We start from the raw sequence: 18894 nt of genomic DNA, 5'->3' as shown, positions 1-18894 counted from the left end.
GGCAGCCGTCTCCGCATGGCCGACGCCTCACTCGCCGCGGGCTCTCGGCGGGTTCCTCAGCCTCGCCGGCTACTACCGAAAATTTATCCGGGAGTTCGACCTCATCGCGACGCCCCTCCCGCGGTTGCTTCGCCGTGATGCTTTCGCCTGGGACGACGAGGCGACGACGGCGTTCGAGGCCCTCAAGGGGGCCCTCACAATGGGCCCCGTCCTCCAGATGCCCGACTTCGACCGCCCGTTCGTGGTGGACTATGACGCCTCGGGCGCAGGGTTCGGCGCCGTGTTTCATCAGGGCGATGGGCCCCTCGCCTTCTTCAGCCGGCCTTTCGCTCCGCGTCATCTTAAGCTGGCGGCATACGAGCGGGAGCTCATTGGCCTTGTACAGGCCGTTCGTCATTGGCGGCCGTACTTGTGGGGACGGTCCTTCCACATTCGCACCGACCACTACAGCCTGAAGTTTTTGCTGGACCAACTACTATCGACCGTGCCGCAGCACCAGTGGATCAGCAAGCTCTTCGGCTTCGACTTCTCCGTCGAGTATCGGCCGGGACGCCTTAACACCGTGGCCGACGCGCTATCCCGTCGCGACTCCGACCTCGCGTCCTCCGCCGACGAGTCCGCTGGGGCGGCCCTGTGCATCCTCTTCGGGCCGACGTTCGGCCTCTTTGCCGACATTCGCCGCGCCACTGCGACGGCCGACGACGCCATCCGTCTTCAGCAGCAGCTCACGGCCGGTGACCTGGAGGAGCCTTGGCGCTTCTCTAACGGCCTGCTCCTACATGGGCGCCGGGTCTTTGTACCGGCACAGGATGATCTCCGTCGCCAGGTGTTACAGCTCACCCACTCAGCGGGTCATGAGGGTATGCAGAAAACCCTCCATCGTCTTTGCGCCGACTTCTACATCCCTGGCGACCGCGCCCTGGTCCGCGACTGGGTTCGGTCTTGTCAGACATGCCAGCGCAACAAGACAGAGACCCTCAGGCCGGCCGGGTTACTCCAGCCCTTGGAGGTGCCATCTCAAGTCTGGGCGGATATATCCATGGACTTCATTGAGGGCCTTCCCAAGGGGGCGGCAAGTCGGTCATCCTCATGGTGGTCAACCGCTTCTCCAAGTACGCCCACTTCATCGCGCTCGGCCATCCATACACGGCGGCGTCCGTGGCCCGGGCCTTCTTCGACGGCATCGTCCGTCTACACGGGTTCCCTGCTTCGATCGTCAGTGATCGGGACCCAGTGTTCACGGGCCATGTCTGGCGCGACCTCTTCCGGATGGCGGGTGTCCAGCTCTGCCTAAGTACGGTGTTCCATCCTCAGACGGACGGTCAGTCCGAGGTGGTTAACAAGGTCATTGCCATGTATTTGCGTTGTGTGATAGGTGATCGGCCTCGCGCTTGGGTGGACTGTCTCTCTTGGGCGGAGTACTGCTACAACACCTCTTATCACTCCGCCCTGCGTGCTACGCCGTTTGAGGTGGTCTATGGTCGACCACCCCCGCCTATACTTCTGGTGGATCCAGAGACAACTCGGACGGAGGTTGCGGGTGACCTCATCCGCACTCGTGACGAGATGCTTGCTGAGGTTTGTCAGCGTCTCCTTCAGGCCCAGTAGCTGGCCAAGCACTACTACGACGATCATCATCACGAGGCGGAGTTCGCGGTGGGTGATTGGGTGTGGCTGCGTCTTCTCCACCGCTCTATGCAGTCATTCGACCCGCACGAAGCGCAAGCTCGGCCCTCGCTACGCCGGGCCCTTCCCTATCTTGGAGCGCATTGGAAAGGTGGCCTATCGTCTTCAGCTTCCAGCGCATGCTCGCATCCACGACGTCTTCCATGTGGGGCTGCTCAAGCCTTTCCGTGGCGAGCCACCGGCGGCTCCTCCGGCGCTTCCTCCAATCGCCGATGGTCGCATTCTTCCAGAGCCGGCAAAGGTGTTGTAGGCGCAGCTCCGTCGTGGCGTCTGGTTCATCCTCGTTCAGTGGGCGGGCCTTCCGGAGGAGGAGGCTACTTGGGAGCAGCGTGAAGAATTCCGCCAACACTATCCAGACTTTCAGCTCGAGGACGACCTGTTTGCGCAGGCGGGGAGAGATGTTATGACCGGTTTGGTCTATAACCGGAAGAGGCCCACCGGGCATTAGTATTAGGGGCTTGACCCACAAGTTATCTTAGGCAAGTTATTTTAGGCAAGTTATCTTAGGCTAAAGTTATAAATACTAGTTGTAAGACATCGTTTGAGATCAAGCAATAAAGATATTATCATCTTCTGTTGCCCGGCTCCCTGAGGAGCCGGAACCCTAGCCGCCACCAGCCAACCGCCGCCGCACCTAAACCCTAGCCGCGACGGCGCCCACTCGCCGGCGCGCCCGCTCCAGCCCTCGTCCACCTCCTCCTTGTCCCTATAACCTGCGTAGCCGCACTGGTAGGAACCCTAGTCCTACCATATGAACATGTTAATATGCAAAAAGGCAACCAAGGAGAGATGGGCCGAAACTGAGAACTAACAAGTGGAGTAGTTTGCGTTTGATTTTTATGAGTTGGAGACAAATGAAAGAGTAGAAGAAATTGGTAATGCAAGAGTTGGTTGGGGCAGTTGAGCTCACCTGGACCTGGAGGCTACTCCCCCAGCAGGAGCGGCGGCGGCAGGGGACACACGGCGATGGTGGGAAACGAGTGCTTTGCTCTCGGTGAGGAATCTTAGAGCATTACTAGTAGAGCCCTCAAACCCTCAAACCTCTAAAAATAACTGTTTTTTTTTACATTTTTCGTCGAAAAAAAGCCGTAGACTAGAACCCCTTAACCCTCAAACCCTCAATTTTTTTAAAGGTTCAACCCTCAAACCCTCTCCCAACCTTGCCCTCCGCCCCCGCGCCGCCCTCTGCCCGTCGTGCACGAGGTGCTCGACGGTATGCCCGCAATGACAACGTCGTTCATGGGGAATATTTGGTTATAAGGGTTGGGTTTGAGGGTTCTAATCTTTTCCCCTGTTTTTTAACCCGTAAAAGTGCACAAAAAGACCATTTTTGGACCCTTAAAACGCTAGTGAGGGTTTGAGGGTTTGAGGGTTCTACTAGTAATGCTCTTACCCACCAGCGCGTAAGGGGGCGGATCTTGGGCTGGGCAGTATGTACTCTTGCTACTCTGTTTCTACTCAGCTGTTGTACACCATTGAGAAGCAACATTCAACCGATACAACCAGCTTGCTGGGGCCGCAGCACAAACAAGCCCAAAAGTAAAAGGAGAGAAAGAAAAAAGAAACAAATGCCGACACCGGCAGTTCAACTAAGCAAAGATGGCCGACACCCGCTGCACCCTCCGGAGAAGTACCACCGCCCGCCAAGCACTCTGAAGCCTCACATACCAAGCAACATCTTCAGGAAGAAATGCGACGACGACGCCGCTGCTGCCCGGACAAATCCTAGGGTTTCCCTTGGTACACAGATGGCAGTGGGGAAGGGGTATCACCGACGCCCCTCAGGAGGGTCCAGCAACGCCCACGGGCGCAGCCGCGCCGGTGACAAACGAGCCGCTAGAGATTTCTCCCGCCCTGAAACCACCACTGTCGGTGTCAAAACCGGCGGATCTCGGGTAGGGGGTCCCGAACTGTGCATCTAGGCGGATGGTAACAGGAGACGAGGGACACGATGTTTTACCCAGGTTCGGGCCCTCTCGATGGAGGTAAAACCCTACGTCCTGCTTGATTAATATTGATGATATGGGTAGTACAAGAGTGGATCTACCACGAGATCAACGAGGCTAAACCCTAAAGCTAGCCTATGGTATGATTGTTGTAATCTATGTTGTCCTACGGACTAAAGCCCTCCGGTTTATATAGACACTGGAGGAGGCTAGGGTTACACAGAGTCGGTTACAATGGTAGGAGATCTACATATCCGTATCGCCAAGCTTGCCTTCCACGCCAAGGAAAGTCCCATCCGGACACGGGATGGAGTCTTCAATGTTGTATCTTCGTAGTCTTGGAGTCCGGCGGACGATGATAGTCCGGCTGTCCGGACACCCCCTAGTCCAGGACTCCCTCAGTAGCCCCTGAACCAGGCTTCAATGACGATAATTCCGACGCGCATAATGTTCGGCATTGCAAGGCGGGTTCCTCCCTTGAATAATCCAGAGAAGATCATGAACACCAGGATAGTGTCCGGCTCTGCAAAATAAATTCCACATTCCACCGTAGAGAGAATAATGCACATAAATCCAATCTGCTGACGTTTTATGCGGCATGACATCACACCGCTTCCAAGCCTTTATTTGAATCATTTTTTATTATACCACCTCAGCACGTTTAGCGAAGCGGTTTCCTTGGCACGTCTTGTCGAAGCAGAGATCGTGTTCCCCTTATTCCGGGATTCTCATCAATACGGACGTGGGTAACCCAACCGCGCCATTGATGGTGGCGCTTGGGGGATAAGCGAGTTTTACCAGGCCGGTGGGGGACGCATAGTCTTCGTCCACCTATATAAAAGGGATAAGGATTTACCTTCTCACCTACGCCTTCTTCCTCCTTTGCTTACCCATCTCCGCGTACTCAAGCTCCAACGCCCAAGCTCGCGCGTCTCGCCTTGACCTTCTCCGAATATGTCCGGAGCGGGAGGCAAATGGTTGGCCTCCACCGTCAAGGAGGAGCACATCACCAAGCTGCGCAGCGCCGGATACCTCTCCGGCGATATCGTGCATCGGTTGCCCGACAAGGGGCAGCTCATCCCTACCCCAGGGCCCCATGAGAGGGTCGTCTTTCTTCCCCACTTCCTCCGTGGACTGGGCTTTCCACTCCACCCATTCGTCCGGGGGCTCATGTTTTACTACGGCCTGGATTTCCATGATCTGGCGCCGAACTTCATCCTCAACATCTCGGCGTTTATCGTCGTGTGCGAGGCCTTCCTCTGCATCCGGCCCCACTTCGGCCTGTGGCTCAAGACCTTCAACGTCAAGCCGAAGGTTGTGAAGGGCACGCAAGCGGAATGCGGAGGTGCCATGTTGGGTAAGTTACCCAACATCCTTTGGCTCGAAGGGGCCTTCGTGGACTCCGTCAAGGGGTGGCAATCGGGGTGGTTCTACATCACCGAGCCGCGCGAGCCCACATGGGTGGCGGCCCCCGAGTTTAGATCTGGCATCCCCATGCAGCTCACCTCCTGGAAAGAGAAGGGCCTGCTGTGGGGCAATCCGAAGGAGCTGACGGGACTCCGAGCCTGCATCCAGAAGCTGGTGAGCAATAAGCTCAGGCTCGTCGACGTGGTCCAAGTCATGCTCATCCGCCGGATTCTCCCATGCCAAGAACGGGCATTCAATCTGTGGGAGTTCAATCCGGAACAGCACTAGGCGCTAAGCGGGCTCTTCGATACGACATATGAAGGCGCCTGGAGGGTGCTGTTTAAGGGCGCCGAAGCCCCCGCATCCGCGACGGAAGATCGCGGATTTTGCTCGCAGCATCCGGCTAATGAGGTAAGTGATTCGACCCCTTTACGGGACACTTGTGGTCATCAAATTGATTCTAAGAGGGTTTCAATCTCTCTTTTCCTTTGACAAGAATGGATGGAGAAGGCCGAGCAGCTCATCAGCCCGGCTCCCATGCCAGAGGACCCAGTGAACGCCCGTCTAGCAGGGCTGCTGGTTCCGGCACCGCACGTGGTGCCGGAGAAGAAGGCCAAGAAGGTGGCCGTGGGGACTCGAAAGAGTTCCCGCAATCAGGCGTCCGACAACGAGGCGGACTCCTCCCCCGAAGACGAGGAGGAGGAAGAAGACTCTCTCCCGGAGGAGGGAGAGAAGAAGAGGAAGGCTTCCCCAATAGGGGAGGCCGAAGGGTCCAAGAAGGGGAGAACTATCCCCCCGGACAGTTTCGCCAACACCGTCGTTGGTGAGGAGGAGTGGCCTTTAAGGGCCAGGCGTCCGGCAAGATCGTAAGTATCCGGATCCTTGACATGCAATTTCTTTCGTCTTGCGTAGTGTCCTTCTAATGCCGCATTTTGTCCATAGTCCGGCCGATGATGATCTCCCCGCTTCATCGAGCGGGTCATTGGCCCTGTCGGATGTGGATTTACTTCCGACTGCCACTACCCCCCGCGCCAACGAGGACGCCGAGGTGGGATCCCAGAGAGGGACCCATCAAGAGGAGGCTCCGGAGGCGCCGTCAGGCAGCCTCCCAGACTTTGCGCCGGACTCTACATCGAAACCCGCAGTGGTTCCAGAGTTCGGCAAGCGGCCCCTTCGAAAGAAGGGCAGGACTGTGACACCGGCGGCCTCCGTCCAACCGGAGGCGCCGGACAACTTGTTGGAGGCGCTTAAAGGCGCTTCCATCGAGGAAGAACACCGCACTCTCATGAGTGCGGTGATTCAGAAGGTTCAGCTCGCCAGGAGCGGGCTGACCGAAGCCTGCAGCAGCCTTCTAACATGCTTTGAGGTAAGAAGTTAAAGTTATGTAATGTAATACCGCATAGACAGTAGCCCCTGATGCTCAGTTCGGTGTTCAGAAAGAAAAGCCGGACTGAGGATCTAACAAGATATACGCAGGGTTGCTTATAATATGTCAATATGGGTTTGCAGGTTGTGCTGCTGACCTCTGCCGCACTGACTGCGGAGGTCGGTGTGTTGAAGCAGGACCTCAAGCGGTCCGAGCAAGAGCTTGGCCATGCCAAGAAGCAGCTCGAGGACAAAGAAGGTGAGTAACACCGCTTTGAATAATTACCTTACAGAAAAGGATTTTGGTTGCAATAAAATTAACAAGGATAATATGGGTACTGCAGGGGCCACAAACGAGGTGGCAGCCCTGAAGGAGGCTGTGTCCGCGGCCGAACGCAGTGCGGCCGCGGAACAGGCAGAGCGAGAAAAGTAGGAGGCACGGGTGGCGGAAGTACGGCAAGAGCTCCAGGCTCTCATGGAGAAGCATGAGAGTTTGGAGCGTGACTCCAGGACTCGAGAGTCCGAGCTTGCCTCGGCTCTCGAAAGTGCCAAGTCCGCCAAGGCCGAGGCCCATAAGGCCCTTCAGGAGGTTGAAGATGTAAAGAAGATAGCGGCGGGTAAGGCATTTTTCATGCAAAGCAAGCATGTTAATGTAAACTACCTGACACTTACCCGCATTCGGAGCTCTCCAGGGGCGTTTGCAGATCTGCCGCATAGTGCGTCCGATGCCGCCGCATTCTATCGTGGTGAGGAGGGGAGCTCGACGGAGAAGGTCTTCTGGTCTCAGTACGCTGAGGCCGGCCATCCGGTGCCCCCAAGCGACCAGCTGAAACAGCTGGTCGAACTCCACAAGGTAGCTGAGGAGGCCATGAAGGGCCTTATAATCTGGCTGTGGCCTGGACAGGCCATGCCTGGGAGCTACTTCGGCCTCGTGCGGCGGCTGGTGGATGCGTGCCCCTGGGTGGAGGTCATCAAGCGCTCCGCCTGCATTGAAGGTGCTCGTCGGGCCCTTGCTCGCACGAAGGTGCATTGGGGCAGGTTGGATGCGGAGAAGCTTCTCACGGACCCACCGCCACCGGGCAAGGAGTATCGCACGCCTGAAATGTATTATAAAACTGTCCTGAAGGGAGCCCGCGATATTGCGGATGAGTGCCCCAGAAATGTAATCTTTGAGTAAACTCGCTATGTATTATCCTGTGCGCTGAAAACTTCGTTCATATGCGCCTTGAGCAACGCTTGTTTAATTTAAAATATTACCTTCTGTGCGGCCGTCTATAAAATCTGAGAGATGGCAAGTCGTTGGCTTCAGCCCCCGAGCCGTGAATGCTGGGGTGTTCGGGATAAACTTGAGCACTCTTGTTCCCATTTTTGGGTCCATCTAGGGAGGCGCTCAACACAACGAACAAGGCAACCGGACTTATAATGCTTGAACACTCTCACTTAGCCATAGAATTCTATAATTTTAAATTTCGGCGAAGCCCCTGGTATTCGGAAGACCGAATCCGGGGCGCTATCCACGCCTTCGTCGGACATTGTCCGGAACTTCGCTCGAAGCGGCGTGAGTCTTTAAGGACCCGAAAAAACCTCTCGAACAGCGACCAGTCTCTCGCCTTATCATGCCGGTCAGTTTTAGCTTTCTCCACTGAGGCGCTCGCCCGGCTCAACCGGGGCGCAATCGCAGTGGTTCTCCCAGTGCCACCTTAGCCGACAGAACGGAACGTAAGGCACCAAAACGTGGGAGCCGGGCTAACCCAACTATTGACCCAAGACATGATTCGGAGCCGATTCATATAATGCTATAAGTTCGGGGTGCCGCACTTGTGAAAGTGTTCGGACTTATCACACCATAATATGGGGAACATAAGCCCATGGTGTATTCGGCCGTACCAAAATATACGGGTGCAAGATGTCATGTAATGAACATATATATAAAAAGTAATGCAATTGCCGTCGAAAAGTGCTGCATTATTTATTAAAGAAAGTCTGCTATGAGTGCGGACTGATACAAATAGTGCGGTAAGCAAGGGATTTGGACTAATTAAACATGTCCCCCTCCAGGGGTGATCTGCGGACTTGGTGTATATAATCGAATTTAATGCTCGTAATTGAGACCACCTGAGTGTTCGTCGCAGCCTTGTTTCTTCCCTGGCTGTTGCATCATGAGTTCGGCAGGTTCACCGTCGGACAGGGCCTCTGGTTAACGGAGTCCTGTGTACACAAAGAATTAAAGTGATAAAAAAGGGGCACACTTGCAAGCCCCTGGTGTGGTCGAGCCGCACTCTGGGTCCGTTGTGATCGTGCCCCTTCCCCTGCGCCCATGGTATCTCCAAAGCGTAAAGATGTACGCAGAGGGTTGTTCTTGCAATCATGGGAGGGCGGGGGTTAGGGCCGCATTGCTACGCGTGCTCTGATCGTGCCAGGTTGTCTTGGTTGGTGTTGCTTCGGGCGCGTTTTGTTGTATCCGGCCGTTTGACGGCCGGACTCGAGAATTGCCTTAAAAGGCTGCTCTGTACTTCTGCCGCGAGAGCCGCTGTATGTTCCTCTGTTCGGAGGGAGCGTTCCGTATTTCTGTTGACCGTGATGACTCCATGAGGGCCTGGCATCTTGAGCTTGAGGTATGCATAATGCGACACCGTGTTGAACTTTGCAAACGCGGTTCGTCCGAGCAGAGCGTGATAGCCGCTGCGAAACGGGACTATGTCGAAGATTAACTCCTCGCTCCGGAAATTGTCCAGGGATCCGAAGACCACTTCCAGTGTGACTGAGCCTGTACAGTTGGCTTCCACACCTGGTATGACACCTTTAAAGGTTGTCTTTGTAGGTTTAATCCTTGAGGGGTCTATGCCCATCTTGCGCACTGTATCCTGATAAAGCAGGTTCAGGCTACTACCGCCGTCCATCAGGACTCTCATGAGGTGAAATCCATCGACGATTGGGTCTAAAACCAATGCGGCGAATCCGCCATGGCGTATGCTGGTCGGATGGTCTCTTCGATCGAAAGTGATCGGACAAGAGGACCATGGATTGAACTTCGGGGCGACTGGCTCCATCGCATAGACGTCCCTTAGCGCGCGCTTCCTCTCCCTCTTGGGTATATGGGTTGCGTAAATCATGTTCACCGTCCGCACTTGTGGGGGGAAACCCTTCTGTCCTCTATTGTTCGGCGGTCGGGTCTCTTCCTCGTCGTCGCTGTTTAGCCCCTTGTCATTATTTTCGGCAATTAACTTACCTGCCTGCTTGAACACCCAGCAATCTCTATTGGTGTGATTAGCTGGCTTTTCAGGGGTGCCATGTATCTGGCATAAGCGGTCGAGTATTCGGTCCAAATTGGACGGACCCGGAGTGGTTCTTTTGAATGGCTTCTTCCGCTGACCGGGTTTAGAGCCTCGGAATCCGGTGTTGACTGCCGTATCATCCTTATCGTCGCTGTTAATGCGGCGTTTGTTTTTGTTTCGACGTGACCTGCCGTTGTTGTCCTTAGTATCCGGACTGCCAGAATTTTTACGGAGGTTATTGCTGCGAGCTAGCCAGCTATCCTCTCCCGCGCAAAAGCGGGTCATTAGTGACGTGAGGGCTGCCATGGATTTCGGCTTTTCCTGTCCCAGGTGCCGGGCCAGCCACTCGTCGCGGATGTTATGTTTGAAGGCTGCAAGGGCCTCTGCATCCGGACAGTCGACGATTTGGTTTTTCTTTGTCAAGAACCATGTCCAGAATTGTCTGGCCGATTCGTCTGGCTGCTGAATTATGTGGCTTAGGTCATCTGCGTCTGGTGGCCGCACATACGTGCCCTGGAAGTTATCGAGGAATGCGGCTTCCAGGTCTTCCCAACACCCAATTGACTCTGCGGGCAAGCTGTTAAGCCAATGCCGAGCTGGTCCTTTAAGCTTGAGTGGGAGATACTTGATGGCATGGAGATCGTCGCCGCGGGCCATATGGATGTGAAGAAGATAATCTTCGATCCAAACCGCGGGGTCTGTTGTGCCATCGTAGCATTCAATGTTTACGGGTTTAAACCCTTCAGGGATTTCATGATCCATTACTTCGTCAGTGAAGCATAGCGGGTGTGCCGCGCCTCTGTATTGAGCAATATCACGACGCAGCTCGAGAGAGCGTTGTCTGCTGTGTTCGGCCCAGCCGGGGTTATTGTATCCGGCGCGACGGTATTCGTCATGGGTCGTGGGGCGCCCACGTGATCCATAGATGGATCTGGATTGCCTTGCCTTGTCCTCCAATATATCTCGCAAGTCCAGCGCGTTCCCCCTTGGCTTCGTACTTTTGGAGCGATGCCGGGGTACGGTCTTGATTGGGGGCCTGGATGCCTCTCTGTCACGACCACGAGGTGGTCGGTCGGCCGTATCGTGCGCTGGTGATGGAGGTATGTACGCTTCCTCCTCTAATCGGGGAAGCAACTTGCGTCTTGGGTAGCTTTTGGAGGGGCGTTCGAGTTTATAGTCTTCGGCCGCGAGGACCTCTGTCCATCGATCGGCCAGCAGGTCCTGATCAGCTTGAAGCTGCTGCTGCTTTTTCTTTAGGCTATTTGCCGTGGCGATAAGCCTGCGTTTAAAACGCTCTTGTTCGACGGGATCCTCGGGCACGACGAATTCGTCGTCATTGAGGCTTGCCTCATCTTCGGAGGGAAGCATATAGTTATAATCCTCAACCTCTTCGTCTGCCGCCCTCTCGTGAGGGCTTGCTTCTGCATCCTTCTGCGCCGAGTCTTGCTGGAGGGGGTTATCTTCGGCACTCTCTGGGGTATTATTATCTCCTGTGCCGGAATCTCCATTCTTGCTGTGGCGGGATTTAGAGCGGCGCCGCTGACGCCGGCGCTTGGGCTGTTTCTTTAAAGAATCTGCCTCCGCTGCTTCTTCGCTGTCCCCGTCTTTTGGGGTGTCCACCATGTATATGTCGTATGACGAGGTGGTCTTCCAGTGCCCTGTAGGCGCTGGTTCCTGTTCGTCTCCGGCATCGTCATCCATAGCGTCGATGTCTTCGGAGTCGTAGTCTAGCATGTCGGTTAGATCGTCGATAGTGGCTACAAAGTGGGTGGTGGGTGGGCTTTGAATTTCTTCGTCGTCCGTATCCCAACCATCCTGGCCATAGTCCGGCCAGGACTCTCCGGATAGCGAGAGGTGCTTTAGCGAATTTAGGATGTCGCCAAAGGGCGAGTATTGGAAGATGTCCGCAGCAGTGAATTCCATAACCGGCGCCCAATCCGATTCGATTGGTAGGGGCGTGGGAGGTCCGGAGTCCGGCACCTCGGAATCACGAGTTTCGCGAGGGACAAGATTGGCGTTCGGCTCCATCGCCGTGGAAGTTGAAGCCCCCGAGGTGGTGTCCATCCACCGATCCTCGATCTGGGCGATCGGCTCCAGACTGAAGGCCGAAGAGGATTCGTGTGCGGCCACCAAGGGACTGTTCGGCGGTAGAGCTAGATCATGCCCATCGCAACAGTGCGGCGCGCTTGGCTTTGGCTCGAGCCCGTCGAAGATCAAGTCCCCGCGGATGTCGGCCGTGAAGTTTAGGCTTCCGAATCTGACCTGATGGCTAGGGGCGTAGCTTTCGATCTGCTCCAGATGGCCAAGGGAATTAGCCCGCAGTGCGAAGCCGCCGAATACGAAGATCTGTCCGGGGAGAAAAGTCTCACCCTGGACAGCGTTGTTGACTGAAGATGCCATCGAGCCTATCGGTGACGACACAAAGGAACTCTCAATGAAAGCACCAATGTCGGTGTCAAAACCGGCAGATCTCGGGTAGGGGGTCCCGAACTGTGCGTCTAGGCGGATGGTAACAGGAGACGAGGGACACGATGTTTTACCCAGGTTCGGGCCCTCTCGATGGAGGTAAAACCCTACGTCCTGCTTGATTAATATTGATGATATGGGTAGTACAAGAGTGGATCTACCACGAGATCAAGGAGGCTAAACCCTAAAGCTAGCCTATGGTATGATTGTTGTAATGTATGTTGTCCTACGGACTAAAGCCCGCCGGTTTATATAGACACCGGAGGAGGCTAGGGTTACACAGAGTCGGTTACAATGGTAGGAGATCTACATATCCGTATCGCCAAGCTTGCCTTCCACGCCAAGGAAAGTCCCATCCGGACACGGGACGGAGTCTTCAATCTTGTATCTTCGTAGTCTTGGAGTCCGGCGGACGATGATAGTCCGGCTGTCCGGGCACCCCCTAGTCCAGGACTCCCTCAACCACCGCCACCTTAGACAATCGTAAGCGCGCCGCCCAACATGACTCCCACCAACCTGTGCCACCACAGATACCGTCCCATCTTCACCGTCTCACTGAGGTCGCCAACACGAAGCCTGGAGGAAGGACGAGAAGACACCGGGCTCGGGGGCAACCGCACCGCAGCCAACAGGAGGGAACAACCTCCACCGCCGCGCGGAGCCGACCGGACGTAGCGACAGGGACTTGCCAGGCCACGCCGGCCCGGCCGGACCGAAACGGGTCCGGACAGTCCCTGCAGCCACGCTGCAGCATGCCGGCCACCGGAGCCATCACCACCACAACCACCGCCGCCTCGCCACACCACCAGGGAGCCACGCCAACACGACCGGACCCGCAGGCCCGCCCCAGCCCAGGTGGGGCCCGAAAGGGCCCAGATCTGGGCCGAGCGAGCGCCATCGGCCAGAAGCCCACAGCGCCGCCCCACAGCCAACGACCACACCGCCGCGTTGAGGGCACCCGAGGCCCGCCGGGCTCCGCCGTCGAGCCCCACCGCCGGGCAGGAGGGAGCCCCGACTCCCCCTTCGGGCGCGCGGGGAAGGGACATTCGCCGCCGCCGGCGCCACCCGAGCACGCCGGAGGCCGCTGCCGGCGACGACGAAGGGGGAAGGAGGAGGAGGATGGGTCGAGATGGGAGGAGCAGATGGGGCGCTCCGCCGCCTCGGGGGCGACGGGAGCGCAGGGGAGGGGGGAAGGAGGGGAAGGGAGGGGGCGGGGGGGGGGGCGCGACTGGCGGCCGGCGATGGCGGCGGAGAGCGCGGGTTTGCCGGCGGCGGCGGGGGAAGCAGGGGAGGAACCCTAGCTTCGCCCTGTCGGGTCCTTTCACTCCTCACGAGATTTGCTTGTGTGGTTTTACCAGCGGGCCAATTGCTGCTGTACGCCTTTTCTCACTAGGACAGAAAAAAGGACAAAGTTTACTTCGTCCGAAAAAAGAAAGAGAAAAAATGAATTATTGTTATTATTTTCCGAGATGGAGAAAAATGAAATTTGCCGTGTGAACTGAAAGCATGGCCTTGATTGGACGCGTCATGCTGCTGTGCATAGCAGTGTAGTTATTACTCACGAGCCAGTTGATGATACTACTTACTAGTGTGCACCATGTGAAGCTGGCCGGTGGCTGCAGTGCACGCCGAGTGTAAAGTGTGCTGCTCCTTCTTGGATCCTACTGGCGACAGCGACAAGGTTCCTTAGGGCATGAGCTATGGAGGCACCGGTAAGGTGTGGTTTCAGGATCCACGTATGCATATAGAATTGAGGCAGTACTCTCACATTCAATCTCTTCCTCTTCCTCTTTTCTACTTTTCCTTGCGGTCCTGTCTATCTCTTGCTTTTTTCTCTCAGCTTTTCACCCAAGCACCCGGCTCCTCTGCAAGATCCCGTCTTGGTCTGCAGGCAGCCATCTTTTTTATCTCTCTTCTCCACATCATTCATTCCTCATGCGTGGATAATGAAGCAGCTGTCCATGCTGGAGCGTAGTACATGCCCTTAGCTAGCTAGGGCCTAGGACGCGAGCCGTGAAAAGAGACCTTCAGTTCATACGCGTCCCCTGCTTGGTCGCGTCATGGGCTCCGTAGGTGGGGAAAGAGGGGAGACGATTTGGCGGTCAAGGCTTCTCTGGGTTGTCGGGCAACCTGTATTTATTCACCTAAATGATCCTTATTTACATCTAAGCGCATTCATGGTCAGCAAAAAACTTATTGTATTATGTTGGTTTAAAACTTGTAATGCATGATTAAGACTTGTGTTTGTGTCTAAGATTATCCTGTTGCTCCTAGTTTAGTTCTTGGTAGTTCATATGTGTCTTTGGTAACATCACCACATCGAGAAGGAGGTTACCACATAACTGTCCTGGATGTAATCAAACAACCGAACTTGTGTTTCCCCTCAAACAAGTTCGCAACCAAACAGCAGGCCTTCGGTTTTAGCACATGAATGCTAGAGGGGATCCAGACAATCAATCAACATGAAGATGTTATTTTTTGCCTGCATATGCTCAGCCAGGGCCAAATGAGACGAGTATGCAAAATGGCAAAAAAGATGCAGGTAACCTAACACGTCCCTAAATGGTCCTTATTTACAGTTAAGCGCGTTCATGGTCCGCAGAAAAAATCAGGTGCCTAACTATAAAAATGAGTATCTACTTTTCTTTGAAAAGGAGGATGACCCCCGGCCTCTGCATTTGGACGATGCATGCGGTCACTTTATTAATTGTTCACAAAGACTTACAAAGTAATACATCACTAAGTCTGAAGAAATCATTCAGCAACATATGCCATCGCTCCTATCCACTTGATAAAAAAATGACTATCTACTAGCCGCGTTCATTATACAAATAAAGGCCAAACCACTTGCCGTCTTTGACTATCAACGGTCGTCACCCAGCCAACCAACGCGGCATCAGGTAGTCGTGTGAATGAAAGTGGTCGACACATCTTTCTTTCTTTTTTGAAAACCCCACCCATATATTAATTTAAATATCAAGATTCTTACAATCTTTCATTACATAGTTCGTTGCTTTTGCTATCAAAATTAAATTTCGCAATCTCATGCGTCACCTTGTTAACCTGCCTATCAATCTTCACAATTTGGAGATCCTTAATAAACTTTGAGATGCTCAATGACTTCTTTTTCGGATCCACAAAAGGAGACATGTCAATGGTTTCTTTCGCCAATATTTGTTATATATTCCAGAACAATTCTTCGTAGATTTTCAGGCCATTTGGAGTTGTGCAGAGTAGCTATTTCTGTTGTAGCCCTTTTTGGTCCAGAAGTCTAGCTGCCGACAATTTCTCTCTTCATGTAAAACATGCAAAATATGAGAGAAAAGACATAAGAATTGTATCGTAAAGTGAAATAATGACATAAGACATAATAAATAACAGTAGTAAAATATGATGCGAAATGGACGTATCAGTTGTCATCCTTCAAATTAATTCCATAGGTGGCCCTCGTAATAAATTCATATGGTGGTTTAATTCTCTTTCTAGGGAAGTGTTTCATCCCTTTCTTTAATCGGAATTGGAACCTTATATTTCCTTTTTTCATATCAATAATAGCACCTATGGTTCGTAGGAAAGCCGTACTAAGTATTATAGGACAAGACGGAATGCAATCAATATCAAGCACAATGAAATGAATATGCACATAATTTTTATTAGCAAGTATGAGCACATCATTTATTCTACCCAATGGTTTCTTAATAGTTAAATCCGCTAAATGCAAATTAAGGAAACATTCATCCATATCGGTAAGGCCTAGCACATCACATAAAAAAATTTGTATAGTGGAGACGCCAGCACCCAAATCACATAAAGCATTACATTCATTATCTTTAAAAAAATTACTTTAATTGTAGGTTATCATTCATCATGCAATTTTATAGGTATTGAAACCTCTAACTCTAGCTTTTCTTCATGAGCTTTTATCATAACTTCTACAATATGTTTAGTGAAAGCTGTATTTTGTTAATAAGCATTGGGTGAATTTGTCATGGATTGCAACAAAGAAATACATTCAACTAAAGAGAAACTATCACCATTAAAGTCCTTGTAATCCAAAGTACTAGGCACATCACTATTTAAAGTCTTAACCTCTCCAAACCTAATTTTATCATTTTTATCTGTGACGCCCTCGATTCAATCGTACACTAACCATACACGCAAATGTGTTCGATTGATGACCCAAAAGTATAGGGGATCTATCGTAGTCCTTTCGATAAGTAAGAGTGTCGAACCCAACAAGGAGCAGAAGGAAATGATAAGCGGTTTTCGATAAGGTTTTCTCTGCAAGCACTGAAATAGTAGATAATAGGTAGTTTTGTGATAAGATAAATAGTAACGAGCAAAAGTAAATAAAGTAAATAAAGTGCATCAAGGTGGCCCAATCCTTTATGTAGCAAAGGATAAGCCTGGACAAATTCTAATAATGAAGAAGGAGCTTCCGAGGACACATTGGGAATTATCGTCAAGCTAGTTTTCATCACGTTCATAAGATTCGCGTTCGGTACTTTGATAATTTGATATGTGGGTGGACCGGCACTTGGGTACTGCCCTAACATGGACAAGAAACCCACTTATGATTAACCCCTATTTTAAGCATCCGCAACTACAAAAAGGAGTATTAAGGTAAACCTAACCACAGCATTAAACATATGGGTCCATATCAACCCCTAACGAAGCAACACATAAACTAGGGTTTAAGCTTCTGTCACTCTAGCAACCCATCATCTACTTATTACTTCCCTATGCCTTCCTCTAGGCCCAAATAATGGTGAAGTGTCATGTACTCGACGTTCACATAACACCACTAGAGGAGAGACAACATACATCTCATCAAAACATTGAACGAATACCAAATTCACATGACTACTAATAGCAAGACTTCACCCATGTCCTCAGGAACAAACGTAACTACTCACAAAGCATATTCATGTTCATAATCAGAGGGGTAATAATATGCATAAAGGATCTGAACATATGATCTTCCATCAAGTAAACCAAATAGCATCAATTACAAGGAGTAATCAACACTACTAGCAACCCACGGGTACCAATTTGTGGTTTTGATACAAGATTGGATACAAGAGATGAACTAGGGTTTTGAGATGAGATGGTGCTGGTGAAGATGTTAATGGAGATTGACCCCCTCCCGATGAGAGGATCGTTGGTGATGATGTTGGTGATGATTTCCCCCTCCTGGAGGGAAGTGTCCCTGGCAGAACAGCTCCGCCAGAGCCCTAGATTGATTCCGCCAAGGTTCAGGCTCGTGGCGGCGGAGTTTCGTCCCATAAGCTTGTCCACGATTTTTTTCCAGGTAAAACCCCTTCATATAGCAGAAGATGGCAGCCGGAAGCCCACGAGGGGGCCCAAGAGATAGGGGGGCGGGCCCTAGGGAGGGGCACGCCCCCTGTCTCCTGGACAGGGTGTGGGCCCCCTGGCCTATTTCTTTTGCCCAAAAATTCTTATTAAATCTAAAAAGTTGTTTCGTGGAGTCTCAGGTCTTTTGGAGTTGTGCAGAATAGGTTTCCAATGTTTGCTCCTTTTCCAGCCAGAATTCCAGCTGCCGGCATTCCCCCTCTTCATGGTAAACCTTGTAAAATAAGAGAGAATGGCCATAAGTATTGAGATATAATGTGTAATAATAGCCCATAATGCATTAAATATTGATATAAAAGCATGATGCAAAATGGACGTATCAACTCCCCCAAGTTTAGACCTCGCTTGTCCTCAAGCGGAAGCCGAAGTCGAAAAATATGTCCACATGTTTAGAGATAGAGGTGTCGATAAAAATAAAATACGGACATGAGGGCATCATGATCATTCTAATAACAGCAACATATATGGATTTTGTCATATGATTTCCTATGTTCAAGTAATAAGCAATTCACAATGTCAAGCATGGTTCAAAAACTTCATTGGGAACTTACAAACTATAATCTCAGTCATTGAAGCAATTGCAATTTATCGTAATATCAGAAAGAGTCAATAATAGAGCTTTTCAGCAAGCTCACATACTCAACTATCTCGTAGTCCCCTATAATTATTAACACTCACGCAATACTTGTGGTTATAGAGTTTCAGCCAGGCACTGAGAAAGATAGGGGCTTATTATGTTGCCTCCCAACGTATTCACCTTTAGGTGATGTCAACAATAATAGCCTATGCCAACTTACATCCAATTGGATATATGTATCATGATCGTTCAAACACGAGGAGCTTGCCAAAGGATAAAATGAAAAAGGGAGAGGTGAGGATCACCTTGACTCAAGCATAAAGTAAAACATAAAGTAAAAGATAGGCTCTTTGCAAAGGGAAGTAGAGGTTGTCATGCGCGTTTAGGGTTGATGCATGAAATCTTCATGCAAAAGAACGTCACTTTATATTTCCCCTTGCATGTGGACCTTTATTATGCAATCTGTCACTTTTATTACTTCCACAACAAGTTCGTACAAAGCTTATTTTCTCTGCACTAATAAGTCATACATATTTAGAGAGCAATGTTTATTGCTTGCACCGATGACAACTTACTTGAAGGATTTTACTCAATCCATAGGTAGGTATGGTGGACTCTCATGGTAAAACTGGGTTTAAGGATATTTGGAAGCACAAGTAGTATCTCTACTTGGTGCAAGGAATTTGGCTAGCATGAGGGGAAAGGCAAGCTCAACATGTTTGGAAGGTCAATGACAATATACTTTAACTGAGATGTCGGAAAACATAAACCATTACGTTGTCTTCCTTGTCCAACATCA

This window comes from Triticum dicoccoides, chromosome 5B, assembly GCF_002162155.2.
Source record: "Triticum dicoccoides isolate Atlit2015 ecotype Zavitan chromosome 5B, WEW_v2.0, whole genome shotgun sequence".
NCBI classification, from domain to species: Eukaryota; Viridiplantae; Streptophyta; class Magnoliopsida; order Poales; family Poaceae; genus Triticum; species Triticum dicoccoides.
The sequence above is the reverse complement of the archived record's forward strand: the minus strand, read 5'-3'. Positions refer to the sequence as shown.